Genomic DNA, 16,721 nt, shown 5'->3' with positions numbered 1-16,721 from the left:
TGTATAATAGGCTCCAGTTTCATCCATCTCATTAGAACTGATTCAAATGCATTCTTTTTAATAGTTGAGTAATATTCCATTGCATATATGTAACTCAGCTTTCTTATCCATTCATCTGCCGATGGACATCCAGGTTGCTTCCGTGTCCTGGCTATTGTAAACAGCGCTGTGATGAACAGTGGGGTACACGTATCTCTTTCAATTCTGGTTTCCTCGGTGTGTATGCCCAGCAGTGGGATTGCTGGGTCGTATGGTAATTCTATTTCCAGTTTTTTTAAGGAAAAACTGTTCTCCATAGTGGGTGTACTAGTTTGCATTCCCACCAACAGTGTAAGAGAGTTCCTTTTTCTCAACACCCTCTCCAGCATTTATTGTTTGTAGACTATTTAATAGCAGCCATTCTGATCAGCCTGAGATGGTAGCTCATTATGGTTTCGATTTGCATTTCTCTGATAATGAGTGATGTTGAGCATCTTTTCATGTGTGTGCTAGCCATCTGTACGTTTTCTTTGGAGAAATGTCTGGAATCAAGATTGCTGGGAGAAATATCAATAACCTCAGATATGCAGATGACACCACCCTTATGGCAGAAAGTGAAGAGGAACTAAAAAGCCTCTTGATGAAAGTGAAAGTGGAGAGTGAAAATGTTGGCTTAAAGCTCAACATTCAGAAAACAAAGATCATGGCATCCAGTCCCATCACTTCTTGGGAAATAGATGGGGAAACAGTGGAAACATTTTTGGGGGCTCCAAAATCACTGCAGATGATGACTTCAGCCATGAAATTAAAAGACGCTTACTCCTTGAAAGGAAAGTTATGACCAACCTAGATAGCATATTCAAAAGCAGAGACATTACTTTGCCAACAAAGGTCCGCCTAGTCAAGGCTATGGTTTTTCCTGTGGTCATGTATGGATGTGAGAGTTGGACTGTGAAGAAGGCTGAGCGCTGAAGAATTGATGTTTTTGAACTGTGGTGTTGGAGAAGACTCTTGAGAGTCCCTTGGGCTGCAAGGAGATCCAACCAGTCCATTCTGAAGGAGATCAGCCCTGGGATTTCTTTGGAGGGAATGGTGCTGAAGCTGAAACTCCAGTACTTTGGCCACCTCATGTGAAGAACTGACCCATTGGAAAAGACCCTGATGCTGGGAAATATTGAAGGCAGGAGGAGAAGGGGATGACAGAGGATGAGATGGCTGGATGGCATCACTGACTTGATGGATGTGAGTCTGAGTGAACTCCGGGAGTTGGTGATGGACAGGGAGGCCTGGAGTGCTGTGATTCATGGGGTCGCAAAGAATCGGACATGACTGAGCGACTGAACTGAGCCTGAACATCTTAGAAGCCTCCAAATTATTCACCGATGATTTCTATTAATTTTTTGGACCTTTCAAAATATAATGGGTAGAGAATATACCCAGATAAATATCCCCATGATAGCAAAATGTGATCTACATGTTTCATAGTATTAAATACAAAGGACACAAAGAAAGCTTTCTAATATAAATAAAAAACAATATTTTAAGTGAGTCCTAAAGTAAACTATCAAGAGAATGCCACTAAATCTGACTTTACATGGTTCATTATATAGCTCTTATTTTTTTTTTAATTTTCTATATGACTTGAGGTGTTTCTATATGCCATAGAGATAGTAATAACTTTTATTCTTCAGAGAAGAGTCACCCTGAACTCCCTTTGCTGTCTTTGTTTTATGCTTCCTTGAAGGAGAGAAAATGGAAAAATTTACTGAGTAGAGAGCTTATGCCTCTCAGAGACATGGAAATCTCACTGGTTAACTTCAATTTTGCTCTTTCTGCAATGGACAACATTCTGACTCAGACAATGACCACTCACTATATGAGCCTTGATGATGGACATGTGATGTTTGAAGATGACCACCACGGTGTGTCCAGACAGCCCTGGGGTGGGACATGGGTTATGTCCTGGGGATTTCAGGCCTTCACCTCTGGGAGGCATTACTGGGAGCTGGATGTGGCACAGTCCTCCAGCTGGATTCTGGGGGTCTGTAAGGACATCTTGTCTAGTGATACCACTATCAGTATTGATTCTGATGAAACATTTCCTCTATGTTCTGAAAAGGTGAACAATCATTATAGTCTCTTCACCAACTCTCCACCCTAAGTTCAGTATGTCAAAAAATTCCATTCTTTTGAATTTAAAAATAACTACTGCATATTTTTGATAATGTTGATTTTGAGTTTTCCTAAGTAAAGTAATGCTCAAAATTATCCAAGCCAAGCTTCAGCAATACGTGAACTGTGAACTTCCAGATGTTCAAGCTGGTTTTAGAAAAGGCAGAGGACCAGAAATCAAATTGCCAACATCTACTGGATCTTCGAAAAAGCAAGAGAGTTTAAGAAAAAACATCTATTTCTGCTTTATTGACTATGCCAAAGTCTTTGACTGTGTAGATCACAATAAACTGGAAAATTCTGAAGGAGATGGGAATACCAGACCACCTGACCTGCCTCTTGAGAAACCTATATGCAGGTCAGGAAGCAGCAGTTAGAACTGGACATGGAATAACAGACTGGTTCCAAATAGGAAAAGGAGTATGTTAAGGCTGTATATTATCACCCTGCTTATTTAACTTCTATGCAGAGTACATCATGAGAAATGCTGGGCTGGAGGAAGCACAAGCTGGAATCAAGATTGCTGGGAGAAATATCAATAACCTCAGATATGCAGATGACACCACACTTATGGCAGACAGTGAAGAACTAAAGAGCCTCTTAAGTTGGCTTAAAGTGAAACATTCAGAAAACCAAGATCATGGCATCCAGTCCCATCAATTCATGGCAAATAGATGGGGAAACAGTGGTAACAGTGGCTGACTTTATTTTGGGGGGCTCTAAAATCACTGCAGATGGTTTTTGCAGCCAGAAATAAAAAGACTCTTAGTTCTTGGAAGGAAAGTTATGACCAACCTAGACAGCATATTAAAAAGCAGAGACATTACTTTGTCCACAATGGTCTGTCTAGTCAAGGCTATGGTTTTTCCCATAGTCATGTATGAATGTGAGAGTTGGACTCCAAAGAAAGCTGAGCACCAAATAATTGATGCTTTTGAACTGTGGTGTTGGAGGATTCTTGAGAATCCCTTGGGCTGCAAGGAGATCCAACCAGTCTGTCCTAAAGCAGATCAGTCTTGGGTGTTCATTGGAAGGACTGACGTTGAAGCTGAAACTCCAATACTTTGGCCACCTGATGTGAAGAGCTGACTCATTTGAAAAGACCCTGATGCTGGGAAAGATTGAGGGCAAGAGGAGAAGGGAACGACAGAGGATGAGATGGTTGGATGGCATCACCTACTCAATGGACATGGGTTTGGGTAGACTCCAGAAGTTGGTGATGGACAAGGAGGCCTGGCGTGCTGTGGTTCATGGGGCCGCAAAGAGTCAGGCATGACTGAGCAACAGAACTGAACTGAACTGAACTGAAGAAATCAGTATAATCTAATGGAAGATGAAGACCCTCCATAAAATGATATGGAAGCAGAAAATACAGCTTCACGTGATGGTGACCACCAGTATTTATGTTGACAATGAATTATAGTAAGTCTAAAGTGGTATATTCCTTAGCAGTGGAAAGGCCAAAACCACTTTACATTTGAAAGAATAATTCAGATGACAAAAAAACAGAACTCTGTGATATAGTGTTATACTTAATAAATATTGTAATTGCTATATACTGCTCATTGTACCTTGGTCATTTGAAAGGAGAAGCAGTATGGTTCACTAGAAAGCATTCCTTCTCATGCACATAAGAATATATGAAGTGACAATTTCAAGTTCAATTTATAATATACCAATTCATAAGATCTTAAGAGCCAGACGTGTTTTCTTATCTTATTACAGAGTTCAGGAAGGACCTTCTCCGTTGATCTCATTTTATCTCCATATCCTTTATTATACCCTCAGGCCTGCAATTCACCGGAGACCATTCAGTGCCGTATGGAGTGAAAATCCTTTCCCTTCAGCCACTTCTCTTTTCATTTTGACCTTTTTACTCCACTTTTTACACCTGGATTCCTGGATTACATATCTGATCCTAAACTTCTTGATTGAATGATTCATTTTTTGTTAAGTTCCATTTAGGATAAACCCTATAAAACTGGGTGTTACACAGGCTGAAGAGGCAAGGGACATTTCAAAGAGTACAAATAATGCATCTGATAACTAAACATAAATTTCAAATTGGATTTTGCAACAATTTTCATTTTTATTCTTAAGTGTCAGTTAAATTATAGAATTGACATATAAAGGTGTGGTGTGATTATATCATGTATGAAACAAAGGAAAGGAATTTTCTTCCCTTGCTCTGTTGAATCATTGCATCATACATACTACAGACCTTCAAGAAATAATTCACCTGCTGAGTCTTGAGTGTGAGGAAGTTGGAGCTCTTGTTAGGATGACTGCATAACTGACCTCTTGTAAGTGGCCCCAAATCTTTGAAATGGAGTTCCCCAGTGGCCAAGATGACACTGTGAGGTTACTGGAAGATACAGAGAATAATCACCTGTTCAACGCTGGCCACACATTCACTCATCTCAGTCACTGATAGACTGAAATAAAGTAGCTTTTAAGATATTTCCTAGTCCTTCCCCACCCCGTGTTCTGACCCATTGTTCCCAATTTCTCTGTCCTCTCTCCTTGAAATTCTCACTGTTAGTTACAAAAAAATTAAAACTATCTTAATGTGGGGGCACAAAAAAAAAATCCCTATTTATTTTTTTTCCTTTCTAGATCAATAGGGGGAAATAGCTGGCATCCATTATTCTGGAGATTGAAGCCACTAGTTACTGTCCTATTTCTTAGTTCCTGAACATAGTCTGAAAATTCTAATCTTGGTGTCATATACAATATATCATATGGAATATATAATCTAAGACATGGAATTTTTAAATTAGATGACTGTGTCAGGAATTTTATTGATTGGAAAGTAGTTGTTTGGATGAAGGTGTGGCCTGATTAATTCTCTCTCTAGAGTGAGACCAATAACTCCAGAGCCCCTTGTTATAAATTACTTGATGAAAAAATGCATGGAAGAGTAAAGGCAAATAGTGAGTTTTGTCCAAAATAGCTAAAAATGACAGAGCCTATAAATGAGTTTGATGAATTTGAGTTATATAAAATTTGAGGACATTTCCATATTAGATGTAACTTTTCATAAAGTAGTAAGTATTATCTTTGTAATATACATAGGTGAGAAAGCTTATTTCTGTCTTACTATAAACAAGTCCAGTTTCCTCTCTCATGAATTTATGATATTGGTAAACTGATTAGATTCATTATTTGTGTGTATTATTATCTGTTTAATTTAAAGTTTGTGCTGTATTTATTGTGTAATCTTTTAAAATATCAAGCGATTCTGTTCTAAACAAAAACAATATGAATAAAAATGTAAGCATTTCTAGCAAAAAATGTAAGTGGTGTTACAGAAAAATATTGAATCAAAGATAGCATATAAAGGCTTTAGGGCCCCAGACTGAGCTCCTATAACTGAGGAGTGGGATGGCTGGATCAGATAGCAACTCCACTTTTAGTATTTGGAGGAACCTCCATACTGTTTTCCACAGTGGCTACACTAATTTACATTCCCACCAACAGTGTAAGAGACTTCACTTTTCTTCACACACATATTAGCATTTATTAAGTAGATTAAAAGTCACTTTTATTTGTCACTGGACTGGAGGTGCTGACCCCAAGGGGAAGAAATGTGAGCCTTTAGAACAATGCTGCTTTTGGATCTCATAAAAGCTGTGATTGTATAGAAACATCCCAAGTCCAGACTTCTCAAATTCAAGATTTCCAATAACATCACATGAAGTCTCTCAGACAGTCATTTTCAACATAGGTTTCCTGGCTACTTGGGAGAGCCCTTCTGACCCCATCAACTGATCATTCTCTGCACATAAAAGGGTAATAACTCTACTTAGCAGTGACCTAAAAGCCAAAGGCTTTGGCATAGTCAATAAAGCAGAAATAGATGTTTTTTTGGAACTCTCTTGCTTTTGCCATGATCCAGCGGATGTTGGCAATTTGATCTCTGGTTCCTCTGCCTTTTCTAAAACCAGCTTGAACATCTGGAAGTTCACGGTTCATGTATTCCTGAAGCCTGGCTTGGAGAATTTTGAGCATTACTTTACTAGTGTGTGAGATGAATGCAATTGTGCAGTAGTTTGAGCATTCTTTGGCATTGCCTTTATTTGAGATTGGAATGAAAACTGACCTTTTCCAGTCCTTTGGCCACTGCTGAGTTTTCCAAATTTGCTGGCATATTGAGTGCATCACTTTCACAGCATCGTCTTCCAGGATTTGAAATATCTCAACTGGAATTCCATCACCTCCACTAGTTTTGTTCATAGTGATGCTTCCAAAGGACCACTTGACTTCACATTCCAGGATATCTGGCTCTAGCTGAGTGATCACACAATCATGATTATCTGGGTCATGAAGATCTTTTTTGTACAGTTCTGTGTATTCTTGCCTCCTCTTCTTAATATCTTCTGCTTCTGTTAGGTCCCTAACATTTCTGTCCTTTATTGAGCACATCTTTGCATGAAATGTTCCCTTGGTATCTCTATTTTCTTGACAGATCTCTAGTCTTTCCCATTCTGTTGTTTTTCTCTATTTCTTTGCATTGATCACTGAGGAAGGCTTTCTTATCTCTCCTTGCTATTCTTTGGAAGTCTGCATTCAAATGGGTATATCTTTCCTTTTCTCCTTTGCTTTTTGCTTCCCTTCTTTTCACAGCTATTTGTAAGGCCTCCTCAGACAGCCATTTTGCTTTTTTGCATTTCTTTTCTAGGGGGATGGCTTTGATCCCTGTCTCCTGTACAATGTCATGAACCTCCATCCATAGTTCATCAGGCATTCGGTCTATCAGATGTAGTCCCTTAAATCTATTTCTCACTTCCACGTTATAGTCATAAGGGATTTGATTTAGCTCATACCTGAATGGTCTAGTGGTTTTCTCAACTTTCTTCAATTTCAGTCTGAATTTGGAAATAAAGAATTCATGATCTGAGCCACAGTCAGCTCCTGGTCTTGTTTTTGTTGATTGTATAGAGCTTCTCCATTTTTGGCTGCAAAGAATATAATCAATCTGATTTCGGTGTTGACCATCTGGTGATGTCCATGTGTAGAGTCTTCTCTTGTAGTGTTGGAAGAGGGTGTTTGCTATGACCAATGTGTTCTCTTGGCAGAACTCTATTAGCTTCATTCTGTACTCCAAAGCCAAATTTGCCTGTTACTCCAGGTGTTTCTTGACTTCCTACTTTTGCATTCCAGTCCCCTATAATGATCAAATTGCCAACATCCACTGGATCATCGAAAAATCAAGAGAGTTCCAGAAAAACATCTATTTCTGCTTTATTGACTATGCCAAAACTTTTGACTGTGTGGATCACAATAAACTGGAAAATTCTGAAAGAGATGGGCATACCAGACCACCTGACCTGCCTCTTGAGAAACCTATATGCAGGTCAGGAAGCAACAGTTAGAACTGGACATGGAACAACAGACTGGTTACAAATAGGGAAAGGAGTACGTCAAGGCTGTATATTGTCACCCGGCTTATTTAACTTATATGCAGAGTACATCATGAGAAATGCTGGGCTGGAAGAAGCACAAACTGGAATCAAGATTGCTGGGTGAAATATCAATAACCTCAGATATGCAGATGACACCACCCTTATGGCAGAAAGTGAAGAGGAACTAAAAAGCCTCTTGATGAAAGTGAAAGAGGAGAGTGAAAAAGTTGGCTTAAAGCTCAACATTCAGAAAACGAACATCATGGCATCCGGTCCCATCACTTCATGGCAGATAGATGGGGAAACAGTGCACACAGTGTCTGACTTTATTTCTATGGGCTCCAACGTCACTGCAGATGGTGACTGCAAACATGAAATTTAAAGTCTCTTACTCCTTGGAAGGAAAGGTATGACCAACCTAGATAGCATATTAAAAAGCAGAGACATTATTTTGCCAACAAAGGTCCATCTAGTCAAGGCTATGGTTTTTCCAGTGGTCTTTTATGGATGTGAGAGTTGGACTCTAAAGAAAGCTGAGCACCAAAGAATTGATGCTTCTGAACTGTGGTGTTGGAGAAGACTCTTGAGAGTCCCTTGGACTGCAAGAAGATCCATCCAGTCCATCCTAAAGGAGATCAGTCCTGGATGTTCATTGGAAGGACTGATGCTGAAGCTGAAACTCCAATACTTTGGCCACCTGATGCAAAGAGCTGACTCATTTGAAAAGACCCTGATGCTTGGAAAGATGGAGGGCAGGAGGAGAAGGGGATGACAGAGAATGAGATATTTGGATGGCATCACTGACTGGACAGACATGGGTTTGGGTGGACGATGGGAGTTGGTGATGGACAGGGAGGCCTGGCATGCTGCGATTCATGGGATTGCAAAGAGTTGGACATGACTGAGCAGCTGAACTGAGCAGTGACCTTGGTTCACCAGCCTAGAATGGGGAAAAATCTGAGTAAAGTTTACCTTTTCCCTGAAGGTTATCTGAAGGAGTGAATAAGAAGTGCCCACATACATGGTGGCTCACTCAGTTTCTGTTCAATAACAGAGATTTTTATGCTTATTATTTTTACTAATCTAACTAATTGAAGGTTATTGATAAAAGGGATTGCTGACCTGGGATTTAAAACACCTATTGAGTTGAATCCATTAAACCCTTTCTTATGCTAAGGCTATTCATACCTATGGTACAAATATGGTGAAAGGGATCGTCCCCAGAGACCAAGTGGGAGGACACCCTCAGCGGAGTCGTCACCTTGGTAGCCAGCAGTATGTAAGGATTGCCTGGGCATCAAATACATAGGCCTGGAGAGAGGCATGGGAAATTCTTGGAGATGGGGAAAGCGTCTCCCTTTATGTATGACCTTAAACTTCAAAGGTATCTTTGCATGATGCAGCCCAAAGTGGGTGTCATCCCTGAATGTAGCAGAAATTTGGACACCAAGGAGAGCTTCTGTACTTAGTGCAGAAAAGATGTTGGTACTTATGAAGAAAATAACAGAATTTTATTTCTGTGCTTAATTCCATCACCTTGGTCAGAATTTGTGTTGCTCTTAGCTAAGTTTGAGTAATGATGTAAATACACTGGAAAGGGGCCAATAAAATTATGGTTTGGCTTCTAAGATTCTGGAAAAATGGCTGGGGAAATTTGCCTTCTGGAAAATGTCCTTAGTGTGAAAAACATAAAGAAATAGGTGGATGTCTCCTGGTAGCAGCTGCCTCTGGTTGACCGTTTGGGAATGGCCCACATTTATTTCTTCTCTGACTCCAAGTTCTCAAAGCGCCCCCCAGGGCCCACCTTCAGAGCCTCTCGGTCTTGGGAAAAGTCTTGATGACAGAATTTGCACTTCTTCCTCTTCTCATATTTTAGCCTGAATCTTTGCATGCAGTTTGGTGTACTGCTCCCAACTTTCTGAGAAAAACACTAAGGTGACTCTGTCTCCTCTGAGCCACTCTCCTTTGCTACCTTTTAAAAAAAAAAGCTGTTTTATTTATTTTTCGTTGCCCAAGGTCTGTGGTGCTGAGTACATTTTCTCTAGTTGATGGAAGTGGGGGTGCCCTGTGGTTGAGGGGCCCCTCCCTGCAGCGCCCTCTGTGCTGTAGAGTGGGCTCTGGAGGGCATGGGTTTCAGTAGTTTCATTCCCAGCTCTAGAGCACAGGCTCAGTAGTCGTGGGGCCCTGGGTTAGTTGCTCCTTGACTTGGGCTATCTTCTGTGACCATGGATCAAACCCTGATCTCTTCACTGCCATCAGATTATTTACCAATGAGCCACAGGGCAGCCCTCCTTCACTACCTTAATATCACCCTGAATAGTGTCTTTGTGAATCAGTGAATGGGTCCTTGATTATCCAGCCACCCTGTCTTTCTCTGCCTCCTAAATGTGTCTCAGATTCAATCAACTAACCTAGAGAAATATGATGATCCAATCAGGATAAATCCAATGGGTACTCAGTAATCTAAACATGTATCCCTTTCTTATTGGGTTAGTAGTGGGACAGAGGGATGATGAGAATAAAAGGTTGTACTAGAGAAGAGATGCAGAATCTTCATACTCTGGAGACACCAGCAGGGTTCTCCATGCATCTGACGTCTGAGTACCTTTCCAGACACATCAGAGCACCTTTCCAGACACATCAGAGCAGGAACTCACCTCCCTCATATAAGAATACCTTTTTTTTTTTTTTTTTTTTTTTACCATTGTCGAGCTAACCTTGAAGGGTGGCCTGTATCTCTGGATGTAGTGAGAGTTTTCAAAAAAAACCATTTCTCTCACATGAACACATTTCATGTCTTGATTTTGCCTATGCTATGCTATCCTAAGTCGCTTCAGTCGTGTCTGACTCTGTGCGACCCCATAGATGGCAGCCCACCAGGCTCCGCCGTCCTTGGGATTCTCCAGGCAAGAACACTGGAGTGGGTTGCCATTTCCTTCTCCAATGAATGAAAGAGAAAAGTGAAAGTGAAGTCGCTCAGTCGTGTCCGATTCTTAGCGACCCCATGGACTGCAGCCCACCAGGCTCCTCCGTCCATGGGATTTTCCAGGCAAGAGTACTGGAACGGGGTGTGATTTTGCCTAGCAGTGCAATTTTGCCTGAATCTCAAACATTTTGATTTGTGCTTTAGCTGATATCAATTTTTTTAATATAAATTTATTTATTTTAATTGGAGGTTAATTACTTTACAATATTGTATTGGTTTTGCCATACCTCAATATGAATCTACCACAGGTATACACGTGTTCCCCATCCCGAACCCCCCTCCCTCGTCCCTCCCCGTACCATCCCTCTGGGTCGTCCAGTGCACCAGCCCTAAGCAACCAGTATCATGCATCGAACTTGGACTGGCGATTCGTTACATATATGATATTATACATGTTTCAATGCCATTCTCCCAAATCATCCCACCCTCTCCCTCTCCCACAGAGTCCAAAAGACTGTTCTACACATCTGTGTCTCTTTTGCTGTCTCACATACAGGGTTGTCATTACCATCTTTCTAAATTCCATATATATATGCGTTAGTATACTGTATTGGTGTTTTTCTCTCTGGCTTACTTCACTCTGTATAATTTTAAATGACTTTACAAAGGAGATATTTTTAATGAAAAACATCCATTTAGCATTTTATTTCATGAAATTTAAGATATTTTGAACACAATGGCATTCATGTTGATGGTAACTGAGGTTAGCGGCTGTGCTGGTCCATATGACTCTCATCTGCCCATTAATGTAGGGCTCTAAGGATGATTTGAAACTCTTCCCCAAATAAAGACTGGAGTGAACTCTCAGGCTTCTAGGTATCCACTTTCTAGGGGGACCTGCATCATGCAAAGCAATGGATGGAACTGAACAGGCTAGTGACTGTCTTTTTTCCTCTTTGGCCAGTGTCCTATGAGCTAACTGAGGCACTTCCACCCCTGCCAGAGCAGTGACCTTGGACCTAGTAGGTCCTTCTGAAAGGTTGGGAGATTGTCTTAGGTGTGCTCCTCTTGGCCTGACATGGACGCCTTGTTCCTTGGCGGTTTCCACAGGACTCCTTTTCTTGTAGAGTCAGGACGAACGTCTGGAACCCACCCAGAGTCCTGGATCTGGCAGGAAAGCACCTGCTGAGGAATGACGCTTTGGCCTTTTCTGCTTTGGAAGATCTGCCCAGGGAGCTCTTCCCACCCCTCTTTATGGAGGCATTCTATGGGAGACACATCGAGACCCTGAGCCCATGGTGCAAGCCTTTCCCTTTGTCTGCCTGCCTCTGGGGAGCCTCATTGCCCTGCCTCGTTGGGGGCCCTTTCAAGTAGTTCTGGAAGCACTTGATGTCCTGCTGACCCAGAAGGTTCGTTCCAGGTGAGTGTGATCAAGGCACCCTGATAAAATCCTGGGTGTCCCAGAGGAGACAGCTGGGTTGAGGGCAAGTGGATGGAAAGGGTTCTGAAGATGGCAATGAAGAAGCCTTTGCATGCTAAGGGAAATAGCTTCTGGAAGCATATGAGTGCCTTTAGTGAATGGGAGCCTGAAAGAACATTCCCTACCTTCTCAAAGTCATGCATAAGTTACTAAAGTGGAGAAATAGAAAGGATAAGAGGTCAAAGGGAGATGGAGGAAAGTGAGGCAGAGAGGTAGGGAGCAAGGCAGCAGACGACATCAGGAACGTTAAGTTACAGCAGAGGTGGGCAGGCTGTTGTCAAATTATGAGGTTGTTTTGTTTTTTTATTTTAATTCTGTGAAGATTTGAATGCATCCCAATTAGTCTCCTTACCCTAAGAGGTGCAAACTGAGGGTCCTGGATTTACGAAATACTGGCCAGAACTTCTGGAGCATGTGGTCTGGTGCTCAGGCTCACAAATGGCACCAGTGGCTGAGCAGAGCTCAACCAAAAAGCAGCGCTTGGCTCCACTGAAGGTTTTTATAGATCTTTGCCTGAAGAAAAGGACCCTGGACAACTTCCTCACCTACATCCTCAGGTGGTTGAAGCAGAGTAAATCCTCCATCCACCTGTGCAGCAAGAAGCTGAAGACTCTCTCTATGCCCGTGGACGGCACTGTGAAGGTCCTGAGCATGGTGCAGCTGGACTGTGTCCAGGTGAGTGGGAATTGGCCCTGGCATCTGCCCATGCTGGCCACGTTTGCTCCTTTTCTGGGAAAGATGAATAATTTGCAGAGACTCTGCCTCTCTCCCATCCACCTGACTGCCTTCATGAAGCAGGAGCAGGATCACTTTGTCCAAATTACCTCTCAGTTCCTGAGGCTGGGCCACCTCCTGGATCTCCATCTGGAGATCTCTCTCCCTCCCTCCCTCCCTGAAGGATGCCTGAACCAGATGCTCAGGTGAGAGTGGACCATGAGCTGGGTAACACTGAATACAACCCTAGAATTTCAAAAGTGCCCTCTCGTTTCTTGCACTCTTCTAAAGCATGGCATCCCATAACCACACAAATGTAGGGGGTAGGGGGCTGAACTGGTCTCGTGGCTCTTGTGAGATACCCGGCTGGGGAGATACAGAGGATTGACTGGGATGTTTGCATCCCAACATTTGTAATTCCCTCCTTTTGTGGAGGTGTCTATGTTGAAATGATAAAATTAAGTAAGTTAGAAATGACATTGAAGTGAGGAAACTACATCAGATCCAAGCATTCTTGAAGAGAAGCTCTATGCTCCACAGGTTTGTGCCCACAGTGGACCTGTTAATTAACATGTGGGAAAAGCATGATTCTGGAGATGAGGTTAATCAAGCTGAGAGAAAAGGATAATAAAAAGTGATAGAAAGTTGAAGACGATGCAGGGATGTATGTAAGCCCCTTTGGTCTGGCATCACATTTCATGTTGTGGGATCTTGTGTAAGTTGGTTCCTTATGCATGTCTCACTAGAGCCGCCCTGGCCAGAGATATAGGCATCTAGAGCTCAACCTTGACTGAAGCCTTAACTGAAATCATTTTTAAATCTCATCTCCCAACACTAATATTCAGTGATGTCCAAACTCGATGGAGACTCTCTCTGGCTCTCACTGTTCTAGTGATTCCATGACCTTCATTCATCCATAAGGAAGTGAGGTGTGTTGTACTCTACTTGACAGATGAGGAGGTGTACCTTCCAGATTCTGTGATGTGACTTAATCCTGCAGTGAAGGTGACAGTACTCAGCCTAGCGTGAGACTTGACAATCAGTATATTGACCTGAATTGATGGTCAGACCAATGTTAGTTCTGTACAAACCATTTGTCTATCGCGTGTGTGCAACCTAGCACCCCAGTTTCCAAGAACTAATTATTTGGTTTCTCCCCAGGTGCCTGACGTCCCCCTTGAATGACCTGTCAATAACCAACTGCTGGCTGACAGAATCAGACTCGACCCACCAGTCCCAGAGCCCAAACATCAGTCAGCTAAAGGGCCTGGACCTGAGTGGGGTCACCATGACTGACTTTAGACGTGAGGTCCTCCACATTCTGCTGGAGAAAGTTGCAGCCACGCTGCAGGACTGACTGGACTTAGGTCTGTGTGGGATCAAGGACTCCTGGGTGGAGGCCATCTTGTCTGCCCTGAGCCACTGCTCCCAGCTCAGGCACTTCAGTCTGGGCGGGAAACCTCCTGTCCAGGCTGTCATGGAGAAGCTGGTCCAACACCCCACTGGGCTGCCCGGTTTAATGCAAGAGCGTCATCCTGCCCCTCAGGAGAGTTACAGACCTCAGGGTATTTTCCTGGAAGCGAGACTTGCCGGGCTCAGCTATTGGAAATGCTGAGAGCCTCAGGATGTCCCAGGGCCATGTGGCTTAGCTTCAGCCCCGTCATCCCTGTGGTGAGGGCATCACGTGGTGCCTATTTTACACAGGTATACTGCCCCTGCCTAGAGCACTGGCTCCATCAGGAGCTTTCTTCTGTGTGCTTGGAAACTGAAATCTAAAACATGGGGATATTGTGGAGGGAAAACAGCATGGTTTCAGACATGTGCTCAATGTGGATGTGAAAAGGAATAGCGATCCTCGGGGGTGGGGGTTGCTGTGGAAATGTAGACTCTGAGAGGGGTCGGACTGGCATGGACATGTGCTTCTAGAATCTGATATGACACCTGGATACGTGCTGGAAACCCACATGTTGCAATTATCCTTGGGAAGATAGTTGTAAAGAAACTGTCAGGAAGAAAGTTATCTTCTTGGTGATCTAAACAGGAAGGAAATCTAAAACGAGAGTGGATATATAGATCGATATGACTTATTTCGTTGTTAAGCAAGAAACTAACATGACATTGTAATGCAAATCTACTCAATAAAAATGAATGAAAAGATAAATAAATAAAGAGATGCTCATGGAAAACCAACTCCTGTCCTCCATGATATATTGTTCTCTGTGTGTGTGTGCATGCGTGCTTAGTTATTCCATTGTGTCCAACTCCTTAAGACCCCTAAAGAGTAGCCTCTTTTGTTCATGGGATTCTCCAGAGAAGAATATTGGAATGGGTAACGATTGCCTTCTCCAGGGGACCTTCCCGATCCAGGGCTTGAACCCCAGTCTCCTGCACTATAGGTAGATTCTTTGCCATCTGAGCCACCATGTAATATAAGCCTCCTGGGGGCAACTCTTACCTCCTTGCTTATTTCTTTGGCTGTTCAGTGGATTAATACACACGGAGGGTAACGCAGCATCCAATGAACTATTGGAATGAAGAGCTCTCTGCAGGGCTCTCCCTGCTGACTCAGGCCATGACCTTGGGCATGGGTATTCTTCATGCTTCTATCAGTCGGTGTATAAGTCACAGTTTCTTGCCTTTGTGTGTCCTTCACTGTCAAAGGCGAGGTCCTCAGTTCTGTTAAGTTTTGCACACTGCCAACAAGATTGAGACTGGTTCTCACTGTTCCATGCCTGTCAGGGAGGAGGAGTTATAATCGATATAATCAGTTATAGGAGTGATATATAGAAGTGATATAGGAGTGATTATAGGAATGACATAGGAGGAGATATAATTGAGTTGTGACCAGACATTCAAAGGCTTTTTAGTAAAATGCTAAAATGTAAAAAAAAAAAAAAAATTGACATGGATTTTATTTCCACACCACATTCTAGATTTATATTAGTTTGGGTGGTTGATCATATTAGAATAGGTTGATAGTTTCCATTATAGTTCCAGTCTCCCCCTATTAGAAAAGTCAAGGGTAGCTTGTCTGGACATCAGAATGTTCAAATGTAAAAGAAATATATGTTATGTATTACATATAACTCACAGTCAGCTCTCCCTATCCTCTGTTCATCATCCTCAGATTCAGTCAACTACATATGATTTTTTTAACTACTGTTAAAAACATAAATCTTCGTTTAAGTGACCCTGAGCAGTTGAACCATGTGTTGTTCAAGATGCACCTGGTACAGACACATACATAGTTTCAGAAGAAGCTGACATGATTACAGACTCTATAGTCCCACGGTGGTGTTGAAGACTCTTGAGAGTCCCTTGGACTGCAAGGAGATCCACCAGTCCATCTAAAGGAGATCAGTCCTGAATATTCATTGAAAGGACTGATGCTCAAGCTGAAGCTCCAATACTTTGGCCACTGATGCACAGAACTGACTCCTTGGAAAAGACCCTGATGCTGCGAAAGATTGAAGGCAGGAGGAGAAGGGAATGACAGAAGATGAGATGGTTGGATCGCATCACCAACTCGATGGACATAAGTGAGTAGGTTCTGGGAGTTGATGATGGACAGGGAAGTCTGGCGTGCAGTAGTCCATGGAGTTTCAAAGAACTGGACACGACTGAGTGACTGAACTAAACTCATAGTCCCACCATCTTCTATCTGTTGCCTAGAGAACTAGAAAAGGCTGTGGTATAATTCAGACCTAATCTTAATGGTATTCACTTCAGTTCAGTTCAGTCACTCAGTCGTGTCCGACTCTGTGCGACTCAATGAATCACAGCATGCTAGGCCTCCCAGTGCATCACCAACTCCCAGAGTTCATTCAGACTCACATCCATCAAGTCAGTAATGCCATCCAGCCATCTCATCCTCTGTCGTCCCCTTCCCCTCTTGCCCCCAATCCCTCCCAGCATCAGAGTCTTTTCCAGTGAGTCAACTCTTCGCATGAGGTGGCCAAAGTACTGGAGTTTCAGCTTTACCATCATTCCTTCCAAAGAAATCCCAGGGCTGATCTCCTTCAGAATGGACTGGTTGGATCTCCTT

Source organism: Bubalus kerabau, chromosome 5 (genome assembly GCF_029407905.1).
Source record: "Bubalus kerabau isolate K-KA32 ecotype Philippines breed swamp buffalo chromosome 5, PCC_UOA_SB_1v2, whole genome shotgun sequence".
NCBI classification, from domain to species: domain Eukaryota; kingdom Metazoa; phylum Chordata; class Mammalia; order Artiodactyla; family Bovidae; genus Bubalus; species Bubalus kerabau.
The sequence above is the reverse complement of the archived record's forward strand: the minus strand, read 5'-3'. Positions refer to the sequence as shown.